We start from the raw sequence: 19968 nt of genomic DNA, 5'->3' as shown, positions 1-19968 counted from the left end.
CTGTGCCCTTTAATTCTCTCCATCACCTGTCTGTCCCCTCGAGATCTAATTTATATGGCACTGCCCCTCCTCCCCCCCCCCCCCACTCCTAATATTATTATCCCAAAATGTTTCACTCCTGGGATTATTGGGAAGCATCAGCCCTGACTCTGTTTTCTCCAGTTTAGTGCAGGTATACTCCAGTTTAGTGCAGGTATACTCCAGTTTAGTGCAGGTATACTCTGGGCAGTCCAAAAAACATGCACTTATGTGATTTGGTGTCTCTGAATTATCCATAGCGCATGATCACGTGTGAGGTTGTGAGCTCTGTGATGGTCTGCTGTCCCAGCCAGGGTGACCCCTGTCTCACGCTTCCTGGGAAATGGCCCCAGACACTCTGCTACCCTTTAGTAAGAACATAAGAAATTTACAAACGAGAGGAGGCCATTCGGCCCATCAAGCTTGTTTGGGGAGAACTTAACTAATAGCTCAGAGTTGTTAAAATCTTATTTAGCTCTGATTTAAAGGAACCCAGGGTTTTAGCTTGTGCTGCACTGACAGGAAGACTATTCCATACTCTAACTACACGCTGTGTAAAGAAGTGTTTTCTCAAATTCATTTTAAAATGTTCTCCCGCTAATTTCCACTTATGGGCTCGAGCTCTAGTATTTAAACTAATATTGAAGTAGCCATTAGTAGGCAAAGATGAATGAATGAATGAATGAATTAACGAACCCAGTATGTTGCTGTTTATAACATTCACTCATGACACTTAATTAATTTATTGCTGTGAGAAGCCGTTGTCTTTTCTTAAACGGTCACAGCAATGTATTTGGCCATGACCTTTATTTATGTTTGATTGTGAATCAGCTCTTTATGTAATATTTCTCTTTACTGCATATTTTTTCTTCAGATTCACTGGAATAACTCTGGTCACTTCCTGAAAGGAGCAATAGATGGTGCCATGATTTGAAACAATGTTGCAAACTACTTGCTATAAGTGAATCGTATTACCCACAATGCCATCTGATGGAGTACTCATGTACGATAAGAATTTAATTAAATTTAATTTAATGTGGCTAGTACTGATTCTATATTCTTATATGCCATTCAACAGTTATTAAAATTCAGTTATTTGAATTGTTTTACAATGGATGCCCTTTGGTGCCCATTAGATGCCCACTAGTGGCACTGCTATTTTGGCCCTGTTGTGTGGGTGTGACCTTTGACCCCAGCCGGCGGAAGTCACCAGAACGCTTCTTCGCTCAACAGTGACCAGTTAAAGCAATGCCCCTCCCTGTTCAGGGTGGGAACCACTGCTGTAGCTCCCACAAACCACTTTCAGTACAGGATGGCATCGGCTTCTGGAACATTCCACCGGTCGGGAGAGATTTACAGCTGAACTCTCCAAACGGGACAACTCACTGCATGCTCTGGAAGCAGTTGCTGAGAGACAGCTCAGGTATGTCTGGGTTTCTGGCCCTCGGGGGGCAAGGGTGGACTTGGGGGGGTTGTTTGGCTCTTACCCGTGGCTGTCTAGCAACAGGGGGGTGGGGGGCTCGGTTGCCAAAACACTTGGACATAAACACGCATTTTGCTCTGATTCCATAAGCCTCGGGGCATGTGAAGAATGAGGTGTGTCGTGTTTACAAGGATAGAGCAGGTCATGCACACGTGGACCGAGGTCAGTCAGACCTGTGGGCAGCTTGTGGCTTCTGGGGACAGCAGGCTTGACTCTGCCATTAATTCCAAACTAGCAAAGAGGGGTTAATCAGTCCCAGATATGGGGAGTATTTAAAACCACGATAAACCCTGCGTAACTGTGCAATCTAATTTAAAGTACTTTCGTTGGTATTTTTAAACATGACACCAAGTAAATGTGCAAATTTACACCTGCTAAACTAACTAGTAAATCAGCTTTATGTATCCCCTCAGATATAACAGTCTGTGAGATGCCAGCAACTGTGGCTAAAGTTAAACACAGAAACAAGGGTTATATGTGTGGACTGGGGGTGGAGTAGGGCTGCCTGCATCCAATCACCTTGGAGCAGCTTGTTTACTCTCTTATCTGGGGATTTCTGGGTGTCGAAGTGAACCCATTTAGAAGCTGAACTACGATTATCAATGATGCAAGTCATAATGCCAGGAGACCTTGATAGAGCTTAGACTGCATCATGGAAAGTTCTGCCGGTTTTGATCCCAAGTAAGCAGACAAGTTGGGCCTCCTGGACCCAATTCTGTCCAAACTAAAACAGAACACTGGCCCTTTGGCAGATTCCCACTAAAAATTGTGGGAAGGGGGGCGTGGGGAGGGCTACAATATACAGTACTGTGCAAAAGTCTTAGGCAGTCAAAGAATATGATGTTGAAATGCTTTTTATATTGGTGTAAAACGATGCCATTATGCCTGTCAACGTGTGTCAGCTTAGCCCTTTCAAAACCTCTGCTAAAGTCACCCCACTATTTCCAGCAGCTGTCCAACACATCTATGTATTTTTGTTATTGGACCCATTAGCATAACTTATATAGCTAATCAATATCCCATTGTCTATTTTCACTAATTAGATTATTTCATTAAGAGAGCTAGTAGTGAAATGTAATAAATACATGGATTGGTTGAGCGGTGTTCATCTAGCCATCCAACTAGATATCAGTAACTTTTTTGAGCACAGAAGAGATTCTTACTAGTTTTTGTTGAGTTACTCTTCTGCTATTTTAACTTAATTTAAAATCTAATGCTAAATTGTGTTTTTTTTTTGCTCTCAGCAAAAGTGCACTTACTACCCAGATAAAAAGTTTTAAGCTTTTCTTTTGACTGCCTAAGACATTTGCTCAGTACTCAGTTACACGTCGTCTTACTTGTTCTTCTCGTTCTCTTTTCGTTCTTTCTGTTTGGGGGGTGCGGGCGATCATTTGGGGGACTAGCCCCCCCCCCCATGGCACTGATACTGAGTGAAAGCAGGGTGGTTTTACAGGGCCTTCCTGGGCGTCCGACCTGCCGCTTCCACCTGCTGGCTCCATCCCCGAGGCTCCACCGTGAGCCTCTGGCTCATCACAGACATAAACTGCGAGGGAACCCGAGGACAGAAGCCTGGGGGCTGAAATTCCCGGTGCTAACTTTCCTTAAAAACAGCAAGAGAAGCCTGACAGGAGTTTATGTTGGGCCTCTCGCTGATCGGGTGGACATTCACGCAGCCCAGCACTCTCAGCTACCCTGTGGGTGAGATTTCGGCAGCCTCTTCCTCCACCCAGCAGCATGGCACAGGTATTCCTGGGGGGGGGTAAGGGCTCATGCTGTCAGCCATAATAATATGCCTGGGAAGCCGACTGTGGCCACAGTGCACTCCCCGTTGTGCCAGTCCTGGCTTTAATTACGGCGGCCATATTTAATCTTCACTGCGTCTGGGATGCCCGCCATCTAATAAGATGCTGTGACTGTCGTCCCCCCCCCCCCCCCCCCCCCCCCCCCCAGTTCCTCTACCACAGAGCTGTCAAAGTGACCTCTGCTACCACCCCAGTCATGGCTTCAGACTTTTAATCTAACAGAGAACTTGAGATATAGGCTTTTAAAAACAGTCCCTTTCCATCACCGAGTCCTGCTTCACATCCCCGTCTTTCCTGGTAGCATTCCAACCTATCATCTACATCTTATCCCATACCATAACTTGTAATGATGCTGCTCAGTCTCCTTCATGTGTAGCCTTATATAATTCTGCTGCTACAATGTGTTCCCCAGATGTATCAAAGTTAATCTGACACGCAGTTTGAAAAGCCATCTTGTGTTGTCAGTTTTTCCAAATAACTTAAACAGTTTCTAGACATTCTTTTACATTTCTTGTCCCAGCTTACTCAAAAGTCAAACCTTATACTAGTTAACTCAAGTGCTGTTCTCCACAGAGGCTTGTTCAGCTGCCTCCTTCGATCCTAAATATCAGCAAATCCCTTTATCCAGAAAGGCTTAAAACATTTTAAGTGAAGATTACTGCAGGGGAAAAAGAACTCCAATTTCCATAAGTGTCGGAGGGACATCGATAGAGGGCATCACATGGACGTGCTTCTGTTAATAATGCACCGATCAGCCGCCACATAGATGAGGACAGTATCTCACAGGCTTCCCATGCAGTTCTACAAGAAGCGTTCTCCTGCAGGGGGCAGAGGCCGAGCGGCACGTCAAGGCCTGCCTGGACCCCCGTCTGCTGGAGGTCGGGCCAGACCATCGCCACGGCGACACGCTAGGCAGCGATCCTGCAGCGACTGTGACTGCGTCAGCAGCGGATGTGGGGGCACCGGGAATCCGGAGTCAGGCCAGCGCAGGACACATTTGTGCTTTCCTTTTCTTTTTTAATATTGGGGGGGGGGGGGAAGTTGTGCAAACGAAACGGGGAAACTGATAGAACAGAAACAGTTTCTGTAAAACTGTTTATTTGTAAACCTGACTGATAAGCACTTTTCTTGGCACCCTGTCCCTCCCCTGGTCAGACCACACTTCTTCAAACAGTTTTCATTGGTTTCAGAACACACCACTATAAATGAAATATATGTATGGTAATCACTCACCGTTCACCGTTCACTGACTAGATTCAGCACACTACTATTTACATAGATCCTTGTGCTTCCTATTCACAGAGCAGGTTCTCATTCACACACGTCACTGTTACCACCGTGCACTAGTAATGTTTACGACATTTGTGCGTAATTTTTTCGTTCGGCCCCCAGAAAGAACATTTTTGTGTAAATAAAACTCCCAGGAGCGTACAAAGGGGGACCCAGCCCGAATTTGAATTCCCAAAGGAGGGCTGACATTTGTAAACATTAAGGCTGGAAAAAAAAAAGGAAAACAAATGGGGAAATGGTCTATTTTAGGAAGCATATCTCCAAGGTCTCGTTCTTGTGCCCAACATGTCCGTGTTCTCCTGAGCCTCCAGGGGGCCGATGACGGTCTGTTGGCATAAGCTGACCTCTCCCTGTGGGCCTTCATAGGATCCACTGTCATGGAGCCCTTCTTACCTAAATGCATCTTTACTGCTAGCACCATCTAATGGCATCACGCCCTGTCCATGTTGTCATCGTCATTCTTTGTTGGTGAGGTAACACAACAAAGTTTCCATTTATATACCTTATTTAAGTATTGGTCAGGGTGGGTTGGGGGCGGGGGGGTGAGGAAGCTATCCCAGGCAGTATAAAACGTGAGGTGTTGGTACTCGCAAGGCGGGACGCCGGTCCAGCACAGGGCATACACATTTACACACTAATGGCCATTTAGCTAAATTTTGCACTTTTGGATTGCAATATAAAGCCTGACTGCCCAGAGGAAACCTGCAAGAAATAGGAAGATGCTGAACAGTCCACACATCCAGCGTGGGGGGTGGGGGGCACCCAGACCCACCGGCCCAGAGACAGGGAGCGGCAGCCACTGCCTCAGCCACTGCCTCAGCCTGTTTCAATGTGCATTGATTGATGGGGGTGATTTTCATTTTAAAAATCAAACCTCAATTCTTTTTTTATGTATCCTGCATTGCAAAATGCAAGGATTGTTCCACAAAAACTACATCATTTGTTTTACTAATCGTGCCGTTTGACAGCCTCCAGTCATAATATCTTATGTGTTTCTGTTTTCTTGTATTTAATTCTGAGTGACTTCATTAAACTATATAGCTTTTATATGATAAGAAAAGCTTTTATACCATAAGAAATTGTACGAATTGATTATTTTCGTTCATATGTAATAGCTTGTGTTGTTTGTGGAGACTGGTGCATACTTGCAAATCCCCAGCAGAACTTTCTCTGTGTTCCCCCACCAGGCTGGTTTTCAATTATGACCCCTCAATATAAACTGGACTGGACTGGAAGATGAGGCCAGCACAGTCCCTCATACCTCTGGGCGTTCGGGTTCTGGTTTCTGTGTGGGTTTCACTATGGGCAGGTGATTTGGCTTCTCTAAGCTGTTCATATTGCATGATTGCATTAGTGGACCCCTGTAGATGATCCAGCAGCCTGTCCAGACACCCACGCCCTGTGCCCTGCATTTCCTGCGACGGAATCCCGGATCACCTCAACTTTGTGCAGGGAAGATGATTCTAGATAGATGTAAGGTAGGTACTCAGCTCCAGGGCTCCCAGTCCTCTGCCCCCCCAGACGTGTTGAGATGCTTGAGGCATTATCTCGTGTAAAGCAAACATGCACGCATCATTTATTAATGCATTGGCCAGCTATGCTAGGAGCCTAAACACAGACAGGAATACATTTCCATTGGTTGGTATGACACACCAGCTGCCTGCTCGGTCTCGTATGTTTTTCTGTCCACAAGCTCTTGGGCTGGTAGCGATTCTCAGAACAGCAGTTTGGTGGGACTGGTTCCCATATGCAGTGATGCAATTCACCCCGGTGGGAAATGTATCTGTTTCCCAGTTGGTCAGCTGCTCCCCTAGCAGACATACCAGCCCATCTCCTCGTCCTCCTCCCCTTCATCCTAAAACCCCAGCCTTGGGGGGTGTCTGAGTCTTCCCAGAGCTGCGGACCTCTCACCACCATCTGTGACCCAAAAACCAAAGCCAGTTTTCCATCTGTCTAGAAATTGTCTCCGGGTTTCAAACCACTTGCTAATAAACTGTTGCTGGCCAACACCAACCATGCTGCAGTCATAACTGTAATTGGTTGCACTGCCATCCCAAGTCTGGACCCCCTCCCCCTTTTTGGGATCATTTCTGAGATCTCAGGTTGGAGGGGGGGGTCTTTTTGGGGTCTTTTTTGAATGTTCAATTAGTCCAGCTGTGAAATCATTCAGTAAATCAACATCACACTGTTAAATTCACAGGAGTCCTAACGAAAGTCTTGTGGTGCTTTGTAGCCTTTTCAGTTTTGTGTCCGTTACCCTAATCATTTAACATACAAAGGAAAAAGCTTACATTTTCCTCTGTGCCACCTCTCACCTTCCAGTGAAAAGCAGTTGCCAAGTCAAATCAGTTACGCATGTTTATCGCGGGGGCATCCCCGCCTGCTTCGCATTGTCTGTGCCGTTTTATTGAACCACATCAAAGTGTGTCCCTTTGTTTGTTTGGTTGCCCTGATTACGGGTAATGTTACATTTGGCAAAGTACATTAGCCCCATCTGTGGTGCTTGTATCTAATTGAAATTACTTTCCGCATTCCTGTGAATGTAGCTCAGAATTCTTAAAATTCCTTCTTATTAAAAATGTTCCATAAACCGTGACCAAGCTGTTGGGGAAAAGTCCTGCTGTTATTAAATGACTGCCTTGTTTGTTAAGTATATGCCTGAGCCTCAAGATTTTTGGTATTTTCTGCCCCCTAGTGATGGATCCTTCACCTTACACGTACACAGCCCACTCCCTGAGCTGGGACACAACCAGAACTGAACTGGGATTAAAAATCAGCTCTGAACTTTGGGGTCCCCATGATGAATTTTGCAGATTGTGGTGTGTGTGTGTGTGTGTGTGTGTGGGGGGGGGTGGGGTCCCACAATAAAATCACACACATCGAATTCCCCCCCACCCCGCCCCCCAATGAAAAAGCCAGGCATGCCAGACTCAAGACCGAAAACTTCTTTATTGTCAACACATATAAACAAATGCCTAAAATCAACAACATGATGCAATGCAATCTAAATATAAATAAGGAACAAAACTATGTTTGATTTTGTGCAGGTGTGCTAAGTAGTTCAAATAAAGAATGTGCAAATGTAATTTAAAAAAGGTAAACAAGACGAAGTAGCAGAATTATTGGAGGGTAGTTGGAGCATCTGATGGGGGTAATGGTAGTCTTTGAGGTTGGGGGGATGAGCAGTGGGGGCAGTATCAGCCCTCGAGGGCAGAAAGGTGTTGACTGCCTGGGGAAGAGGCTGTTGCAGTGATGGTTCAGATGCTCAGGAACCTTCCGCCAGATGGCAGGAGGGTGATCAGATGGTGCGGTGGGTGGGAGGGGCCTGTCACCATGCTGTTTGTGCAGTGAATAACATGTTTCCTCTACGGTTTGGTGATGGGTGGGACAGGAGATCCCATGATCCTCTCTGCTGTCTTCACTATGAATTGCAGGGACTTATGGTCAGTGATGCAGCAGGGGAGGAGCCTCTTGATGGTCCCTCAGTAAATCGTGATGAGGATGGGAGGGGGAGGCTGGCCTCCTTCAGCCTTCATAGGAAGCAGAGATGATGCTGGGCTTTCTTGGTGATGGCCAGTCCAGGCCTGGACATTGCATCTTCTCTTTAACACATTTTGGTGGGAGTGCACTAATACTTTGTACTAGTGGGCAGCAAGGCTGCAAAAAGTTCTAGAAACTTCTTAATTTATTCAGCACATTATATTGTGAATTAAGAGGACCAGTTTTCTGCAATTGTTATTTTATATTAATTAAAGAAAATTTTATTGAAATTGTAGTTATACAGAACAGAAGCAATTAAGCTGGAAAAAAATATTTTGGAAAATTAAAACTAATACTAGTCATTAAAAGTTGTGCAAACACTGCAAGTAGAACATTTGGTGCCTAGTCTCAGGCCCTGAAGAGGGGCAGTTAGTCATAATTAAAATCACACAGGGGGGAGGGGCTCATTGCGTAACGAGAAAACCAATCTGGTCATTCTGTGCAGCAGAGGAGCACATCTGGTGTGGTAACTGGGGAACGGTGAACATACACAGGGACCAGGAAGCAATGGAGGGCTTTATTCAGGGACAGCAGAGGGGGCAATGTTAACAATATGCTGTGGAGGAACGAGAACAAAAGAGGGCTGTTTGCATCAAAGGGAGAGACAGCGGAAAACGAGATGGGGGGTCCGGCTACGGAAGGGGCTGCGGCAGGGTGGGGAGGGCCCAGCTTCAGGACCAGGGCATGCCTGTTTGTGGAGAGAGAACAGGAAGTGGTGAAGGGCGGGTAATGAAGCACAGGAGAAGTGAATGAATGTGTTCCTTACCTGAGGGTATTTCAATCAACCCTTAATTTTTTAGCGGCTGAGACAGGCTGGCTGAATTTAACATGCATCTAATCGGATTTGTGCCTGCAGTGTAGTTAGGCTGTGTGTGTGTGTGTGAGCGTGTGTGTGTGTGTGCGAGCAGGTATACCTTACCTTATGGGGACACAATGTCCCCACAACGTGATGAATACCCGTTTTTTTCCTCCATAAGGGAAAACTCAATTTAATAAAAATCTGTGACTGCAATGAAAAAACTAAAAATGCAAAAACTCTTGCATTTTGCTTGGTTGTGGTAAGGGCTGGGTAGGGGTTAAGGTTAAGGTTGCCATACTTAGTGTTAGCATTTTTCCCATAGAAATGAATGAGCGGTCCCCATAAGGATATGTTTACCCGACTGTGCGTGTGTGTGTGTGCGAGAGAGAGAGGGAGAGAGAGAGAAGGAGAGAGAGAGAGAAGCTTCCAGGCTAAGGAGTCATGATTTCTGTTAATACAGGTCATGAGTTTTTGGAGGCAATTACTGTATGCAGTTTGACGATTTAATGGGGTTTTTCATAAGGGTTTTCAGACTCTTGCAAAGACTGTGATGAAGTAAATGTTTCTCCAACTGTGACCTTAAAATGTGGGAGAATTTATTTCCGCAAAACTATTTATCTCTTTTACAAGCAGGAACTCTTCCCGTGTCCTGATCTCACTGGCTAAATACCTGTTATGACACCAAAGATGCATCCTTATTCCAAACACAACAGTGCATTCCCAGACTATTAAAAGGAACAGTCATGTAGAGAACTGGGTGTTTCTCTCTGTGCTGTTTCCTCGGAAACAGCAGAATCTCTAAATATTATTAATCAGCCACAGTCTTATTCACGGCGAAGAATGCAAGTGGGTCCTATTCATTAAATTAGAGGACACCAACTGAATTCTGAAATGTTGTTACCCAGTTATAAGCTTCAATGTGGTTCAGGTGGTGATGAGTCATGTGACATGGGAATGGATGGAGAAAACGGGCACGTTTTTGGATGCAGGAGTGGAGGGGAGTTTAAAAGAAGAGGAAGGGTGGTATGAAAACCAAGGAAAGCATGCAGAGGAGAGAGGGCCAGAGCTGGGCGTGGGCTCAGGCATGACTGCATGTTTGGACTCCAAGGAACAGAAGTCCATTTAATATTATAGGTTATTAAACATCCCCAGCATCTCCAATAACAACTACATTAAAAACTGATGAGAGTGATTTTGAAAGGTACATGGATACCTATGTGCTGCTGCCTCGTTTGCACACAAATGCCCGGCAGGTCCACCTATATGTGCTGCCTCGCTTAGACATAAATGCCCGGCAGGTCCACCTATATGTGCTGCCTCGCTTAGACATAAATGCCCGGCAGGTCCACCTATATGTGCTGCCTCGCTTAGACATAAATGCCCGGCAGGTCCACCTATATGTGCTGCCTCGTTTAGACATACTGTAAATGCCCGGCAGGTCCACCTATATGTGCTGCCTCGCTTAGACATAAATGCCCGGCAAGTCCACCTATATGTGCTGCCTCGCTTAGACATAAATGCCCAGCAAGTCCACCTATATGTGCTGCCTCGCTTAGACATAAATGCCCGGCAGGTCCACCTATATGTGCTGCCTCGCTTAGACATAAATGCCCCGCAGGTCCACCTATATGTGCTGCCTCGTTTAGACATAAATGCCCGGCAGGTCCACGTATATGTGCTGCCTCCTTTACACATAAATGCCCGGCAGGTCCACCTATATGTGCTGCCTTGTTTGCACACAAATGCCCGGCAGGTCCACCTATATGTGCTGCCTCACTTAGACATAAATGCCCGGCAGGTCCACCTATATGTGCTGCCTCGCTTAGACATAAATGCCCGGCAGGTCCACCTATATGTGCTGCCTCGCTTAGACATAAATGCCCGGCAGGTCCACCTATATGTGCTGCCTCGCTTAGACATAAATGCCCGGCAGGTCCACCTATATGTGCTGCCTCGCTTAGACATAAATGCCCGGTAGGTCCACCTATACTGTATGTGCTGCCTCGCTTAGACATAAATGCCCGGCAGGTCCACCTATATGTGCTGCCTCGCTTAGACATAAATGCCCGGCAGGTCCACCTATATGTGCTGCCTCGCTTAGACATAAATGCTCTTGAAAACATATCACCTATTAAAAAGCTCATCAATTATGATTGGTTATTATTTCAAGAGGTGCTGTATATGATTTATGATTGGTTGCTGGCTCAAGAGGCACATTACTTACAATAACAAGCATACCAGTTATGACCAGTTGCCTCGGGTCACTCCATCCCGTGGCTTAAATCCCCTTCAACGTACGTTTCATATCGCAGCACCACCTACAGTACCTACATTCCCATTTCCTCGCTCGAGGTCTGTCACATAACCCATCCCCTACTGAATCTATACCCTCATAGTTCAATACTACTACTACTACTACTAGTATCATTGCTTATATGTCCCTTATACATACCAAATCTTCTGCATTAGCACAATCTATCATATTGCAATACATGATCAATAGCATGACCTTTTGCAACAAACATTTTGTATTCAACTCTGGCCGTTTGTCTTATCAACTGCCTCCCTTTGCAAACATCTTCTTCTTAATCCTTCCCCCTCCCAAGCAACCTTGCGTCTCTGTTAACCTCAGCCAGTTATTTCTGATCTCAACAGACTCGAGACGTACCCACAAGTTCCCTATTTGTCTCATTTTAGCCTACTTGCCCTTCCAGTGACCCAGACATTGTAGTTTGACCAAGAGCCATCAAAGGATAAGCTCACACACCCCGTGATTGCAATGCAGCTATATGTGTGTTGTTTTTTCCTGACTGGATCCTGTCTGCCTGCAATTCTTCCCTCCACCTGCCCGTGCAAAACCAAAGCCCAAGTGCAACATAACGGCAGTGAGTGGCCATGACGTAAGTCTGTCTCCTGCTGCCCACCGGGTGGAAACAAAGCAGAGATTCTTCCAGAAGAGCACATGTTTTACAGAAGTGTATCCAGCCCCCCACCAGCTGTACCCAAATCAAAACATAAGAACATAAAACACACAATTATACAGCCACGATCAAACATTCCACTGTTAGGTTTACATATATTATTATCTATGTAATTTTTCGAAAAAGGCAGCTTGAATACTTTGCTGCTTTCAGATCAGTGAGAATTCAGGTAGGAGGGACATCTGTTTTGTCGTTATTCATCTTTAAAGGCTACATGCCCGTCCTTACCTATGGTCAGGAGCTGTGGGTAATGGCCAAAAGAACAAGGAAGGTTCTAGCTACTAGACTCCGTCTTTATGACAGAGGTCAGGGATCTGGATGAACCCCAAAATTGATGCTGCACAGGTCTGAGTGGTGTCGGCTGAGGTGGTCCGGGCCCCCATGCAAAGACGCCACCTGCTCCACGCACAGAGGTGCTCTTCCAGACAGATCCCACTGGGGAGGGGCCCTGGGGTCCCAGGAGCCACTGGGAAAATAATATCCCCCATCTGGCTTTACGGATCCCCCATGCAGCCATGGAAAAACTGGTCTGACCTGTAGCAGAACAGCGCAAGCCAGTCTGCTCCAGGAATAATTATGAATAATTAAGAGTGATTATACAGGCATCAACAGCACAGTTTAGGATATGTGTTTTCATGTGTGTCACCCTGGTGACCACAGCATTGTTCACAAAGCCGACTGCACACACAACTGCAGCCACGTTGTCATTCATACTCCCACCAGGAGCCACCAGGGGGTGTGGTCAGAGGAGTACAGACACACTCCAGGCTGTACGTACTTCAGTGTTATCCACTACCTCACCTCAGTCATTCAACCGGAGTCATTTCAGCCTGGCTTACCTCACCCTGCCCTGTAACTCTACCCTAGCCCTGTATTTTATGGATCCGGTCCATCTTTCTTCCTGGAAGTCTATGCATCCAGACATCACTGAAAATAAGATTGTTTTGGCCCTCTGGAGCCCACAGGAGCAGCACAGCGGGAAAGGCAGGGTCTCCCGGCTTCACCCTCTACTCCTGGCCACAGGTGCCAGCTGCCTCCCACGGCAGCCAGAACCTGGGGGCAGATGGACCTGCCACCGGACTCGTCATGCGGCAAACCGTGCCCCTGCTGGGGGAGGCAGAGCGACCTGAGTGGACAGCGCCTCTCCAGAACCCGGCGGGAGAAAATGGCTGGGAGATTTCTATGACAAAGAGTCAAGGTAGGATGGAATGAAGTCTACTGCCCACAGGATTTGTGGTTTGCAGACATCCTTCTGCCTTGCTAATGATCATTTTAGCCAGTGCATGGGAGCTATATCTGCAAACCATTAGCTCAAATCGATAATTATCGACTAAATTATTGATTACCGCACTGCCATTTAGTATAATAACCAGAAAAGCAATGTCCAGAATATACATTCCTCACTCTCATCTTTAGCCACCTTTATACCATGACCAAGCTGAAGTGTAGTGTTGACACGCGCAACACTTGACAAGCAGTGCTTTGCAAATCAGAACCGACCCATGATATATAAACTAAGAGGCAGAAATATTTTAATTCTAAAAGTAGGTACAAATGCATGCTTCTGAGTTACATGAAATCATGTTATTCTAAAAAAAACGCAGAGGATGAATCAGAGTTCATGTAATGCCTTTGATATGCTTGATTTGGTGCAGGGCAGTTCTGATTCTGATCCACTGATCCTTTAATGGCGGAGTTTGGAGAAGTCCTGGAATATCTCTGTGTGATGCGAGCGTGATGGTGTGGGCCGGCTGCCAGCAGCAGCGCTGCCGGTTTACTGGGTTCACAGCTACTGCTGTTCCTTTTTTGGTTTTCATTGTGTGGGGAATTACTTGATTTGCACTCAGCCTCATTTATATGAAGTGCGTAGCTGATTTCATGTGATGAGCAAAGGGCTCCATCCACCTACGGAGAGGGCTTCCTGGAGACTGTAATTACAATGAGTGCCAGCAGGGGGCAGGTGGGCCCAGCTCCCCCAATTCTCCATAGTGACAAGCCAAGTCCATGTGCCCAGCTGTCAGGTGATCCCCCTCTCTTTCCTAGGCGGTCTGTCACTGAGAGGCTCTTCTCCACATGCTCCAACTTCCTCCTCTCCGTTTTAAAGATGTCTGAGCTTGCCACATGTTCACAGGGTTTAATTTATAGATGCATATGCATTTCTTACACACTTTGATGTTTCCTTCTACATGTCAACTCTATAACATCAACCATGAGGGTCAAACAGACTTTCTTGGTTTACAGTAATCGGATATGACATGCTTGTGAATATGATGTTCTTAAAGCAGCATCTACAAGCATGGCTGCTTCAGACCTCCAGGGCTGGTGGATCGTATCACACCTTTGCACAGTGTGTCCTCCCTGTTTTGTGCAGGTTTTCTCCCGGAGTCCAAAGACATGCAGTTAGGTTGGCTGGTGTCTCTGACTTGCCAGTAGTGTCTGGTTGTGCCAGTATGTGCCCTGTGGTGGACCAGCATCCTGTTCAGCGTGAATATCAGCCTCATGCCCTGTGCTGCCTGGGAAAGACTCCTCGTGAACCTCACCAGGTTAAGTGGTCAGAAGATGGATGGATTTGTTTGAATTGTAACAAATCATTAAGTGCAGTTGCTTATAGGTCCTCCTATGTCTTTCAACATGTAGAGTTGACCATGTCTTGTTTCTGAAAAGAATGTAACAATACTGTTATTTCATCCTGAAATCCTGACTATGGTTTTGACACCAGAACCATAATCTCCCACCTGGATTTCTGCTTCTTGTTTGTTTTCTCATTGTGTGGAATGTCTTTGATGTTCTCCTGTTTGATTTTGCATGGTGTTCCCCCATTTTGCTCCACCAGACTCTTCATAGATCCCCCTGTCTGGCTTAAACAGTTTACAGCACGGGATGAGGTGATGTGGCCAATGATTTGGTTGGGCGTAATCTAGTGTCTGACCACAAGGGGGTAGCATTACAGGCTAAAGGCAAATATCTGGTGTGAGCTCCTGGCCATTGAGTTTATATTGAACCAGAGGTGGAAAGTTCAGGTTCAGAAAGTACCAATCCAGACCAAGATTTTGTTTGAACCAACCAGTTGAGTATAGAGAATCACAGTCACAGAGTCCTTAACTGGTTGGTTGAAACAAAATCTTGGTCTGGACTTGTACTCTGGAATGAACACAAAGTTAGTACCATCATCTGTGATGTGTTCTATGTGGTCAAAGGACTTGTACCCTAAATGGCCAGTCAGACACAATCCACACCCCATCCATGACAATCTATCATGAGCTGTTCTGGACCTACTGTCTTATTCAGAGCAACCTTTTTGGGAGTCTTTTCCACACACTGGACTAGATTGCCTCACGCAGAAGTTCAAAACAGATGACAGAAATAGAAAAAGACAAAACAGAAGTTTTAGGCAGGTGAATAGGCAGGCGGAGAAGCATTGCCTTCAGTCCATCATTGCAACCTGAGAAACACAAAGAGGACTTTCTAACACCTGGTGTATGTCTCCAAGGAAGAACACTCACACCTCACTATCTTCAAAGGTCAGGTGGAAGCACACATGTCAGATGTTAGATTGAAGTTTCAGGATGGAATTTTGTCAGCCTAATTTCCAAAACATAATTTATTTACTGGTAATTTTCAAGCCTAATTTCCAAATTATGATGTATTTACTGGTAATTTGAGTGACCCTTGCTGCCCTAAGAAGCCAGATACAACAGTGATGTAACACGAAAGAGAAAATTCAGATGGCTTGGTCTCAGTGCTATTAATTACAGCTTCAAGAGGATTAAGAAGTAAATCTATACTCTGATATTAGTTAATTAGGAAAATGCTATTCCAGCTAACGTGTCAAATTCTGACATGGAAACTCACTGAAATACACATTTAATCAAATCTCTCATTTCTCTGTTCCTGTGTTTTCACCTCGCCTTGGGCTCAGCGCCCAGCTGACGCAACCTACAATAATCAGAAACAGTGCAAAGAATGTCAGGGAAGGTATTGCATGGAAGTCTGGAGTAATGGCTCAGAAATGAAGAGTATTGCACCATGGGTTGTACAGTGAATGAATGTCAAGGGTGAAACATTCCTTTTGTGTCACTGTGTATTCAAGTAAAATCTTCTACCAATAATAGAATCAGAATCCAGTTTACTGGCTAAGTATGTTCACACATAAGAAATTTGTCTCCGGTTGTCTGTGTTTCACACACAGGCAGTAGGTACAGACACAGTCAAGAAAAGACAAGACAATAGCCATATTAAATTATATTGCAATATACAATATACAATATATAGAACTACGTGTTTAAGTGAAATCCAGGTCCTTTTAATTGAAAAGGTAGTATACAAATCCAGTCCTAGCTCAAAGTATCCTCCCTGACATGGATTATCTGGTCACCCTATCTGGGAAAAAGGGAAGATAGAGAAGAGACTCTATCCGTTAACTAGTTTGAACATGCATAAGGATCCAAATTCAATTAGTGTAGATTATATATATATTAGGGCTGTCAAAATTTATGGGTTAACGTGGATTAATCCATCAGCATGATTAATCTGATTAAAGTTTTTAACGCAATTAACCCATCTGCAGCAAAGAATGACTCAAAATCCCAGAAATTTTATACATAAAGCACCGCGCGTAATGTGTTATCAACTGATATTGCTAACAATGGCAATTAACCGGGCTAGAATTGGATTTCATGATTAGTCAGATTATTTGTCGGATTTACGGTAGTTCTGGCTAATTGTAAGTGAACGAAGATAAAGACCATTTAAACGAAGGTACCTTAAATACGACAAGTTGTCCGGCTAAGCAAAAAATCTTTTTTTTTTATATGGGTCTATGGTATTGCACTTCTGTGGCAGATGGAATGCATTCGACTCTTGTCCAAGACATTCAATAAACATGTTAAGTGTATATGTATTCCATTTTCTCTTGAGTCTGTTTGCTCATGCAAAATGAAATGCGATTAATATAGATTAAAAATGAATGACATTTAATCGTGATTAATCGAAATTAATCCACAGCAACCCTGTGATTAATCTGATTTAAAAATTTTGTCGTTTGACAGCACTAATATATATATATATATATATATATATATAGAGAGAGAGAGAGAGAGAGAGATCACAAATCTGCATTTTTGAATCCTGGTTTAATCGTGGCTCTGCTCCTCTGGCAGAAGGTTACACTGAGCAGCCGGTTGCTTTCAGATTCAAAATTTCTAAGACAGCAGCACACAAGAATAAGGTAAAGCAGGAGACACTGGGAACGAGCACAAACTAGCCAGGTAAAGGATAGAAGCAACTCTCTAAGACCAGGGATGACCGTTAACTTATCCAACAGGTTTCTCATGAATCGGAGGATGACATCAAGTGATCTTCAAAAAGGAATGGGAAACATTAAGTGCAGGTGTGAAGTGCACTGCTAGGACAGTTCATATCAGGCTTCTAGAAGCAGGACCGAAGTCCCATAAAGCAAGGAAGAAGCCCTTCATTAATGAGAAACAGAGAAGAACCATGCTGCAGTTTGCAAAAAATAAATATTATTCTCAGACATACACACCGAAAAATTGAGAAATCACTGAAAATGAAAAAATCGTGCTGTGGTCTCTTCATTTTTTCCACGGCTGTATATAGTCCTGTACCTTCACTGTAATTCAATCGCTGCCCCCAGCTCTGCGTGTTGAGTTTGCCTGTTTCCCCATGCTTATGGGTAAACTCATTTTCTGCCTGCAGTCAATAAACTTTAACGGGAGTTTAACTGGAGTCTCTAAGTTGCCTGTGGTGTGAGCCTGTGAGGTATGCACATGACGTGTAAGTTGCCCTCGCTCCCTATACTGCAATAGGCTGCCACTCCCGCCCCCCGGATTAGGTACTGGATTTATAGTATTGGAGGGAGATAGACAGGCTGTGTGTCACCAGGTCAGAGGAATAGACCAATCGGAACCTTCCATCACATAAACTCTGTGGCTGCCAAGTCTGGGAAGGCCATTCTTTGGCGATAGACCAGCAAGACTGAAGTTACTGAAGGCACAGAGATGAGCCCTTTACTGAGAAGTTCAGGATTATGATGTGGAACGGAACCTGAAATAACTGAAAAAGTCAATGACCCTTCACGGCGGATTGATTTTAATGAACCTGAAATGTCAACCCGGCATGGCAGTGGAGACAGGAACTCTTTCATTCTTGAAAAGTCAAACTCTGCATCAATACTTTTACTATTTGGTACTGAGACACAGGTGGAATCCTAAATTTTATAACAATGATCTCAGACTAATCAGTTATGACTTGGTGATATATTATTGATCAAAGTTAGTCTGTGATTAACTACCATTGATATTGATCTGACTATACTACGTGATCGACCGTTAGTCATTATAAGCAGGCCGTTAGTCATCCTCTGCAAATGACTCTGTAGGGAGAACTTCATGGGCTCGGATCACTGAGGTGTGTGAAGGGTCATGGCACCTTCTGCTGCGCTATTGCACTCCTTATCACGGTTTATGACTCTACGACCTTGATGTTTGACTAAGATTTAAGCTACGGGGAGCCTCTAAGTGTGAGATGGAGACCTGAGAGCTGCCTTGGTACCAATTATCAAGGTCACTCGTATCCCGTATTTGCAGGTCCTCAGCCATGTGGACTCCTGGTTCCTACGTGAGTTTTCCATTTTCCCAGTGGCTTAGGCAGCGGGTATGCTAATTTAACTGGGCAAGAGGATAATATCACATGACAGGCGTGATTTATGATTTATGAAGAATATATAAGCACAGGGAGAACCCGTCACAGGGGATACACTAGAGTTGCACGCATTTTACTTTACTTTGATGCTGAGAATTAGATACTTGTGCATGAACGCTTTGACACATGCTTATGTACAGATGCATTATGGGCAGCCGTCCTGAATGGCTGTATCACCAGTGTGGCGGCCCCTCAGTATGAGAGCATCAAGCACTGCGGAGGGAGGGTGGCTTGAATCAGTACCAGCACACCAGTCCCAGCAGTCCAGGACATCCCCCCCCCACACACACACACACACACACTACCTCATAAAGAGCAGCAGTGCTCACCTTTCTCCCTCCTGGAATGTGATAAGCACTCAAACCACCAGATTCAGGCAGAGTTTTTACCCGCAGGCATCTGCAACAAATGCTAATTCTGTTGTTGCAGTCAGACACTTTGGCATGTTATTCACAGATTCTACCTTTTTGCAAGTTCTATGTGTGGAGTTCTGTCTACAGCGGTGCTATTATCATTTATCCATCTAACTGTAGATTCTATCAAGGTCTCAAACATACGTATTGACTACATTATTGTGTGATGTAAATATATGAAAATGTAAATGACTTTCTCAGTTTATGTTGCTTGCAGTATTTCTTTTTTTTTTTAGCAGAAAAGCCCAGAATGCATTGCTTAGCACAATTCTGGCTCAAAATCACACCAGTGTTTGGCGTTGTTCAAAAGTCACCCTGCCTGTCATTCTGTTTGTCTCCACCAGGGCGGTGCTGTTTGTTTCACCCTCGTCTGACGTGAACATGACAAGCTTCCTCAGGCGCACCGCCAAAGCATCCAGGAGGTGGGCCTCGCTCGCAGGGTTCGGTGAAGAGCACAGCGAGAGAGCAGATGTGCAGAGCTGGAAAGACCGTAATGAAACACTCAGAGGAACTGGAGGGTGACAGAAAGTCAGCAGCTGAGGTGATGACAGCCGACGCTTGCTTTACAACACATGTGCCAAGAAGTTCAAAAGCTGGAACCAATATCTAGTCTGCTAATCACATGCGTCAGCTGTGTCTCAGAGTGTGTCGGTCCATACCCCCTGCCCTTCCAAAATTTCTCTGCGCTCCATTAACTTATGAAATACCTTACAGTGCACAAAATCATTGTTCCGGAGTGGTAGGTAGCACCTTGTCTCTTGTGCGCTTCTCTGGAAATTTTTGCAGTGGCCCCGCTGAGTCCCCACTGTAGTTAGTCTACAAACATGACATTGCCAGTGCCATAACGACGTCTTCCCGGCAGCGGGAAAGGGCCAACTGCATACAGTGTGACAGGGTTGACTCTCCTACTAAGTAACTAGCG

At 45.1% G+C, this 19968-nt stretch overlaps 1 long non-coding RNA gene across 1 annotated transcript; it reads left to right on the top strand.

The window, feature by feature from the left end:
• The first annotated feature begins 5939 nt into the window (after positions 1-5939).
• Positions 5940-19557, top strand: LOC140592487 (uncharacterized). Its single transcript, XR_011992792.1, has 3 exons — positions 5940-6071; positions 12937-13111; positions 19391-19557. It is a non-coding gene; the product is annotated as an uncharacterized lncRNA (long non-coding RNA).
• Positions 19558-19968: the final 411 nt, after the last annotated feature.

Source organism: Paramormyrops kingsleyae, chromosome 9, assembly GCF_048594095.1.
Source record: "Paramormyrops kingsleyae isolate MSU_618 chromosome 9, PKINGS_0.4, whole genome shotgun sequence".
NCBI classification, from domain to species: Eukaryota; Metazoa; Chordata; class Actinopteri; order Osteoglossiformes; family Mormyridae; genus Paramormyrops; species Paramormyrops kingsleyae.
This window is presented reverse-complemented; position numbering and strand designations above follow the sequence as displayed.